The following is an 8,452-nucleotide window of genomic DNA, read 5'->3' as shown; positions in this document are numbered from 1 at the left end:
TGTCAATTGAAACACGTCATACTCTTTATACTTTCAATGATCCTCTTCTATACTGTTTCAGGTTGTTTAACCACTTTTACTATCTCTTTGAGCGGGACCCCTTCTTGAGATAAATTGTGAAACCCTATGAGTTTATGATAGTCTCTACGCTCTACCTATGTTTTTTATTTCTTTTTTTTTTTGCTAGGTCAAGACAAGTTTAGTAAGACTTAGTTTTTCATGAATTATTTTGTTTATTTGTTAGTGTTTAATTAGTTTTAAGTCTGTTTTATTAAGCCTTGATGTCGGATTGAATAAATGAAATTGAAATGAAATGAAATGAAATGAAATGAAATGAAAATAGTAAATATGGCTTATTTACGGACCATCTAGTGAAAAATCCACACCAGAAGTGGCCTTAGACAGTACTGACTGTAGGCCTACTCAAACAATCCGGGAAAAGTGTAAATCGGGTGGTTGCGGCTGGTTGTGCTTTCTCACTCTGCTATTTCCAAGTTGATTTTTTACCGCGATTTTCTTAGTGATTAAGTGCTTGAACTGTTTTAGTTCGGTTAATTTGCACTCGCGCGTTCACGTATCACAAATTTGTGCGGCACCTGTGAATATACGGTTCAACATATAAACATTGCAATCCGCCTGCGGTTGTTGTGACCACTCACTGTGCAGTTGAACTTTGCGCTATTTTGCGATGGCGTCCGTGATCTGTAAGAAATGTGAAGGTGCTATTAGCAACGATCCAATTCCGTGCTTCGGTCTGTGTGAACACTATTACCACGATAAGTGCATTGGACTTCCAACCCCGCTCCTGCGTGATTTTAAGAAGTCACAAAATTTATTCTGGGCTTGCGCGGATTGTGCTCAGCGTTTGCGGGCCGTTGACACTTTACGCTTCTGGCACGGCTGTAGCATAGGTTCGACACCCGACACTATTAGACTTAGCAAGTTAGAATTAGATTAGAATAGCAAAGACACAATTATTAGTATAACATCCGCTATAATAATCTGCAGTAAATTCATTACATCCTAGACACAAACCGCACTAAGGCTAGAATGAAACAGCTAATGATAGAATGAAATAGCATGATAAGTGGCGTGATCGTATTCACCAACACACTCAAAAGAAATATTTTTTACAAGTATAAAATTTTAGATTAAACATTATCAGAACATAAATTACTGTAATTAGATGCACACAAATATTAGACATAAAAGTGCAATATGTTCTAATCCGAACCAACTAGATAATAGGGAAAATTTAATAGAGTTCATCCAATTGCGCAGTAGGATAATACACATGGAAGGACGATGTTACCTAATGTACGCAAAAAGTCACGTACGCATAATGGGATAGATAGAGCAGGATAATAAATTGTAATCATGCATAACGGAGTGGATAAGCTAAATATGCCCATAAGCGCAATGTAATTATTTCGTATGAAAGGAAGCTCGCGCGTAGCTAGAAGAGAGTTGTTGTATCAAAAAAATCACGCAGTCCAGTCCGCTGCGCAAAATTTAGTCCGCAAATCAATAGAAGCCAACCACGCTATTAAGTTTAAGTAAAGTGGCAAAAATAAGTGAGTTTATATAAAAGTGCAAATACAATCCGTCTTTAGTTTGGAACGGCACTAAGTGATGACAAGTTCACTACATGGCGACCGTGACACAGAGCCAAAGCAAAGGAATACGAACAAAACACTGAAGTAAGCATAACGAAAGGCTGCAGGTTATAAAAATCCCGTTGGACACGGTATGTAAACACTATGGTAAAATTTATATTTTGAAAACAAAAATACCATAGCGCGAAAAGCGGACGAAGGTATGTGTAAAAAGTATCGCAACAATCGCGAGTGCAAATTCGTCGTAAACACTATTATGCACAATACATATACACTAAGCTCACAAACACTAAAGTATTCGGCATAGATGTACGTTTAGATCACATTACACTTATAAACACAAAAGCCGATACGCGTCGTAAAGTGAGATGCAATAATGTGCAGTGACACCAATACAAATTAGTTCCGTGATACAACAACTGTGAAAAAACTCACCCGAAACTGCATGAATATCCCGAAACATCACCAATACAGTGCTAAAAATGAAATCAAATGTGAATTAAAAGCAACAACAATTACACATGCAGTGACACATAAATACCGAACCGGAATACTAATCAGAATAGTGCACAAGAAAGTGTGAAACTAAGTGCGCTAAGTGAAACCGAACTGAACAATCCCATAATCGCAGCAGCAGCAGCACTTCCACAACGAACAACACGAGGAAAGTGTTAAGAACGATAGAACGCGAGCAACAATACGCGAGGAAGCAGTCAACGACGCCATCGCAGTATACACATCGAGCAGCTGTTAAACTACACATCGTGCATGCCGTAGGACACGCAAACGATAAGTTTCGTTAAGTCAGGTATTGTAAAATTAACACTATGGGATATATATGAATATTCAGTAAAAAAAATATAGATATATATATATATATATATATATATATATATATATATATTATATATATATATATATATATATATATATATATATATAAATTTATAAAAAAAATAAGTAAATAAAAAAAATATAAAAAAAATAGGAACAATTATAGTTTTTGCGAAATAATTTTATTGGACTTAACGTTAATTAATTATGTTATTTATTATGATTGTCGTAATTATTTAATGGATCGAATTTAATGAGTAAGTTAAAGGATAAATTATTCCAGTTAAGGTTAATACAACATAAATTAGAGTATTTACCAAAGAATTTTAGAGTTTGTACTGTAAGTAAATATAAAATTTTGGCTAGAGAACTATTAACATCCATACAATCGGATTTGATAGAGCTCGGAGAAGCCATAAGTGAAGAGTATTTAAACAAAATTAACAGTGAAACCAACGAATGCTTTTCAGCGATTGAGTTTCGCATAAACAATTACCAAATGACAAACGATTCCCAAACAGAAAAAATGGCGCATTTCGATATAAAATTGCAACATCTCTTGTTCAAACGTATGATGGATCAAAAGAGAATCTTGACATTTTCATAGATTCTGTAAACTTACTTAAAGAGATTACTCCAAATGATCAAAAGGTAATGCTGGTAAAATTTATCAAAACACGAATAACAGGGAAAGCCAGAATAGGATTACCACGAGATCTGGACAACATCGATGAAATTCTAGAAAATATAAAAGTAAGATGTGAAGAAAAAACAATCCCGAAAAAGTCATCAACCAATTAAAAACTATCCAAGCAAGACAAACCACTAAAATTTGTGAGGAGGTCGAAATCTTAACTAGCAAATTAAAAGGACTTTATCTAGAACAAAAAAATCCCGAAGAAGTAGCAAACAAAATGGCTGTTAAAGTTGGAGTTGACACACTTAAAGAAAAAATTTCCAACTCTGAAACAAAAATTCTACTTAAAGTCGGACAGTACCCAACAATTACAGCAGCTACACAAAAGGTATTAGAAAATGAATCGAAAACAATAATTCAAATCAAGTTTTAGCCTTTAATAGAAACCAAAATTTTTCCACAAATAATTTCAAAAGATTTCCTAACAGCAAAACAATAAATTATAATAGATATAACTCGAACCCAAACTTCCAAAACAGAACTAACAGGAGGTATTATGAAAGTCCAAATTCAAATAGAACGAACCCAAATACATATACCCCAAATAGAAACAGAGATAGACATTTCTATAGGAACCCTAGACAATATAATCAATTTGGAAGACAAAATACACAGCCCAATAACTTCTCAAATCAACAAGCTCGTAGAATATTTACTACTGAAGCTGAAGAAGAAGAGGAACAGAATATTTTTTAGGCCAAGCCCGGCAGGAATAGAACAGCTGCCGGTAATGACATTGAATTTATCTGCCAATAATTCAACTACAATTAAAGTAGAAAAAGCTGCAAATAAGTATAGTTCATTATTTATAGACACAGGAGCAGCAGTTTCATTATTTAAAATAGGAAAAATTAGATCTCAGCATGAGATAGATAGCAATAACAAAGTTAGACTTACAGGAATTACTAATAACTCTTTAATTACCTATGGTACAATTAGTTCAAATTTAATATTTAACAACGCAACAGTTAGTCATAAATTTCACTTGATTCCAGATATTATAGAAATAGAAGCCGATGGAATTTTAGGAAGAGATTTCTTTACAAAATATAAATGTAAGATAGATTATGAATATTATTTGTTAAATTTTGATATCAATGGAATCTCAATATCTCATCCTATAGAAGACAATTCACTCTAATTCCAGCAAGAAGTGAAATTATTCATAAAATAGATTTAAAGAATTAAAAAAAGATTCAGTAGTTCATGCACAGGAAATAACAACAGGAATATTTTGCGCTAATACAATAGTTTCCAAGAATAATCCATGTATAAAATTTATTAATACTACTGAAAAAGATACTATTATTAACACGAAATTTTTCAAACCTACAATAGAGCCAATTAATAACTTTGAAATTTATAAAGTAGCAGAAACTAAAACAAATATGCATAGAGTTAAAGAAATATTAAGCAAAATCAATTTAAAAAATTATCCAGATATTATTAGTCAAGAAATAAGTAAACTAGTAAATAAATTTTCTGATTTATTTTGTTTAAATGAAGACCCAATTACAACTAATATTTTTTATAAGCAAACAATTACTCCTAAAGACAATATTCCTACATATATACCCAACTATAAACAAATTCATTCGCAAAGCAAAGAAATAGATCAGCAAGTAAATAAGATGTTAGAAAATAATATAATAGAAAACTCCGTTTCCCCTTACAATTCACCAATTCTGCTTGTCCCAAGAAAACAGGAAACGATAAGAAATGGAGATTAGTAGTCGATTTAGGCAATTGAACAAAAAGATATTACCAGATAAGTTTCCACTTCCGAGAATAGACACAAATAGACCAATTAGGAAATGCAAAATATTCAGCACTCTAGATCTGATGTCAGGTTTCATCAGATCCTTTGGAAAAGAATCGCGAAAAATACAGCATTTTCTACACCAAAAGGACATTATCAATTCACAAGACTGCCTTTTGGACTAAACATAAGTCCTAACAGTTTTCAGCGTATGATGGCAATAGCAATGGCTGGCCTCACACCTGAATAGCATTCATTTATATCGATGATATTATAGTAATAGGAAGCTCAATGAAAAATCATATAGAAAATCTTACACAAGTATTAATAGATTATGATACTACAATCTAAATGAACCCAGAGAAGTGCAAATTCTTTAAATCAGATGTTACATATCTTGGACACAAAATAACGGACCAGGGAATATACCCTGATGAAACCAAATTCGAAACAATAAGAAAGTTTCCTATACCAACTAACGCAGACGAAGTTAGAAGATTCGTAGCTTTCTGTAATTACTACAGAAAATTTATACAAAACTTTGCAAAAATTGCAAAGCCACTAAATGATTTATTAAAGAAAGGCACACTTTTTGAATGAAAAAGGAACAACAAGCAGCATTTGATTCATTAAAGGAGCATCTGCTATCTCCAACCATTCTTAAATACCCAGACTTTAGCAAAGATTTTATTACAACTACAGACGCATCAAACTTTGCGTGCGGAGCAGTTCTCCCAAATCACACATGGGCAAGATTTTCTATTGCATTCGCAAGTAAAACTTTTACTAAAGGCGAAAAGAATAAGAGTATAATAGAAAAAGAATTAGTAGTTATACACTGGGCAGTAAATCATTTAAACCATATGTTTATAGACGGAAATTTACAATCAGAACAGACCATAGACCACTGGTTTATCTCTTTGGTATGAAAAATCCAACGTCAAAATTAACCAGAATTAGACTAGATCTGGAAGAATTTGATTTCACAATACAATTCGTAGCTGGAAAAAGTAATGTTGCAGCAGACGCATTATCACGAATCGTGTACAATTCAGATGAGTTGAAAGAATTGATCCAAAAACTAAAGAGGAGTATATTAAAAGCATAAAAACAATTCAATTATGGTAGTTAACACAAGAGCAATGGTAAAGGCGCAAAAGAAAGTAAAGGATACACCAACAGCTGGAAGAAATAAAGAAGAAGTAACTAATCAAGTATTTTGGAAGACAGATAGACCGTCAGAAGTTAATAAGATTTTGAAAATTAAGTCAGAAGTTAAAAGAAATGGAATAGAAATCAAAGTATGTAGTCACAACTATAATAAGCAACTTGGAAAAAGGGTTATCCCTCTTAACAATCTAAAGGCCAAAATGGAAGTCAAGAAATAGAACTTGCTCTTCTAGATATATGCAAATTGCTAAGAAATTTAACCGAGACAAGTTAGCAATATCAGTTGAGGACAAATTATTCGAATATTACTCTCAATTAACCATAAAGGAAATAGTAGACACAGCAATTTTCGGTTACGAGATAATTTTGTTTGATCCACCTAAATGGATAACAAGTGAGAAAGAAAAGTTGAAAATAATGGAAGAATATCATGCCATACCCACAGGAGGTCATATAGGGCAATACAGATTATATTTAAAAATTCGTGAAAAATTTAAATGGAATAATATGAAGCAAGATATAATAAGTTACGCAGACAGAATGTGAAATATGCAAAGTCAGCAAAGTAAATAAGCACACAAAAGAAAAATCTATAATCACATCAACTCCAGCAAAACCATTTACCATCATATCAATTGACACAGTTGGTCCATTACCCAAAACAATAAATAACAACAGATATGCAATTACGATTCAATGCGACCTGTCAAAATATATAGTGATCATTCCAATTAAAAACAAAGAAGCAAACACGATTGCGAAAGCATTGGTTGAACATTTTATCTTGACTTATGGAAGCTTTTTAGAGCTTAGATCAGACCAAGGATTGGAATAAACAATGAGGTGTTAGGTAAAATAGCCCAAATTTAAAAAAAAAACAAACATTTTCAACGCCATATCATCCACAACAATTGGAGCTCTAGAACGTAATCATAGAAGCTTAAATGAATACCTTAGAGCATTTACTAATGAACATCACGATGATTGGGATGATTGGATAAAATTTTATGAGTTTGTTTATAATACAACACCACATACAGAAACAAAATATACTCCGTTTGAATTAGTTTTCGGTAGAACAGCAAATCTACCACAAGAAATTTATAAACATAAAATCGATCCAGTTTATAATATAGAACAATATTACAATGAAATGAAATTTAAACTACAAAGTCCAATGAGATTGCACGTAAGAACATAATTATAGAAAAAGAAAAAAGAGAAAAGAATTAAATCAGCATATAAATCCCATAGATGTAAGCATAGGAGACTTGGTATACTTAAAAATGAAAATAGAAAAAATTAGATCCATTGTACTTAGGTCCATTTATATTACGTCCATTTATAATAATAATATATAATATTAAGATCCAAATTGTAATCAAGAATAGTCATACGCAAAAGACTACAACAGTACATAAGAACAGATTAATCAAGAACTAAATGAATAACGCAATTCTTTCGCTCATTCACTCAATCTTACGTTATTCACAAAAACGGGGGAGGTGTAGCATAGGTTCGACACCCGACACTATTAGACTTAGCAAATTAGAATTAGATTAGAATAGCAAAGACACAATTATTAGTAAAACATCCGCTATAATAATCTGCAGTAAATTCATTACATCCTAGACACAAACCGCACTAAGGCTAGAATGAAACAGCTAATGATAGAATGAAATAGCATGAAATAGCACACACACTCAAAAGAAATAGTTTTTACAAGTATAAAATTTAGATTAAACATTATCAGAACATAAATTACTGTAATTAGATGCACACAAATATTAGACATAAAAGTGCAATATGTTCTAATCCGAACCAACTAGATAAATAGGGAAAATTCATAGAGTTCATCCAATTGCCAGTAGGATAATACACATGGAAGGACGATGTTACCTAATGTACGCAAAAAGTCACGTACGCATAATGCGATAGATAGAGCAGGATAATAAATTGTAATCATGCATAACGGAGCGGATAAGCTAAATATGCCCATAAGCGCAATGTAATTATTTCGTATAAAAGGAAGCTCGCGCGTAGCTAGAAGAGAGTTGTTGTATCAAAAAAATCACGCAGTCCAGTCCGCCGCGCAAAATTTAGTCCGCAAATCAATAGAAGCCAACCACGCTATTAAGTTTAAGTAAAGTGGCAAAAATAAAGTGAGTTTATATAAAAGTGCAAATACAATCCGTCTTTAGTTTGGAACGGCACTAAGTGATGACAAGTTCACTACATGGCGACCGTGACACAGGACACAGCAAAGGAATACGAAAAAAACACTGAAGTAAGCGTAACGAAAGGCTGAAGGTTATACAATCCCGTTGGACACGGTTGTAAACCGATGGTAAAAGTTATATTTTGAAAACAAAAATA

General features: G+C 32.6%; 1 long non-coding RNA gene across 1 annotated transcript; it reads right to left on the bottom strand.

The window, feature by feature from the left end:
* Window positions 1-656: 656 nt before the first annotated feature.
* LOC121593443 lies at window positions 657-2,447 on the bottom strand. The gene is made up of 3 exons (XR_006004778.1): window positions 2,052-2,447; window positions 773-934; window positions 657-702 (listed from the first exon to the last, which is right to left on the bottom strand). It is a non-coding gene; the product is annotated as an uncharacterized LOC121593443 (long non-coding RNA).
* Window positions 2,448-8,452: the final 6,005 nt, after the last annotated feature.

The sequence above is a fragment of the Anopheles merus genome, chromosome X (genome assembly GCF_017562075.2).
Source record: "Anopheles merus strain MAF chromosome X, AmerM5.1, whole genome shotgun sequence".
NCBI lineage: Eukaryota > Metazoa > Arthropoda > Insecta > Diptera > Culicidae > Anopheles > Anopheles merus.
The sequence above is the reverse complement of the archived record's forward strand: the minus strand, read 5'-3'. Positions and strand labels throughout refer to the sequence as shown.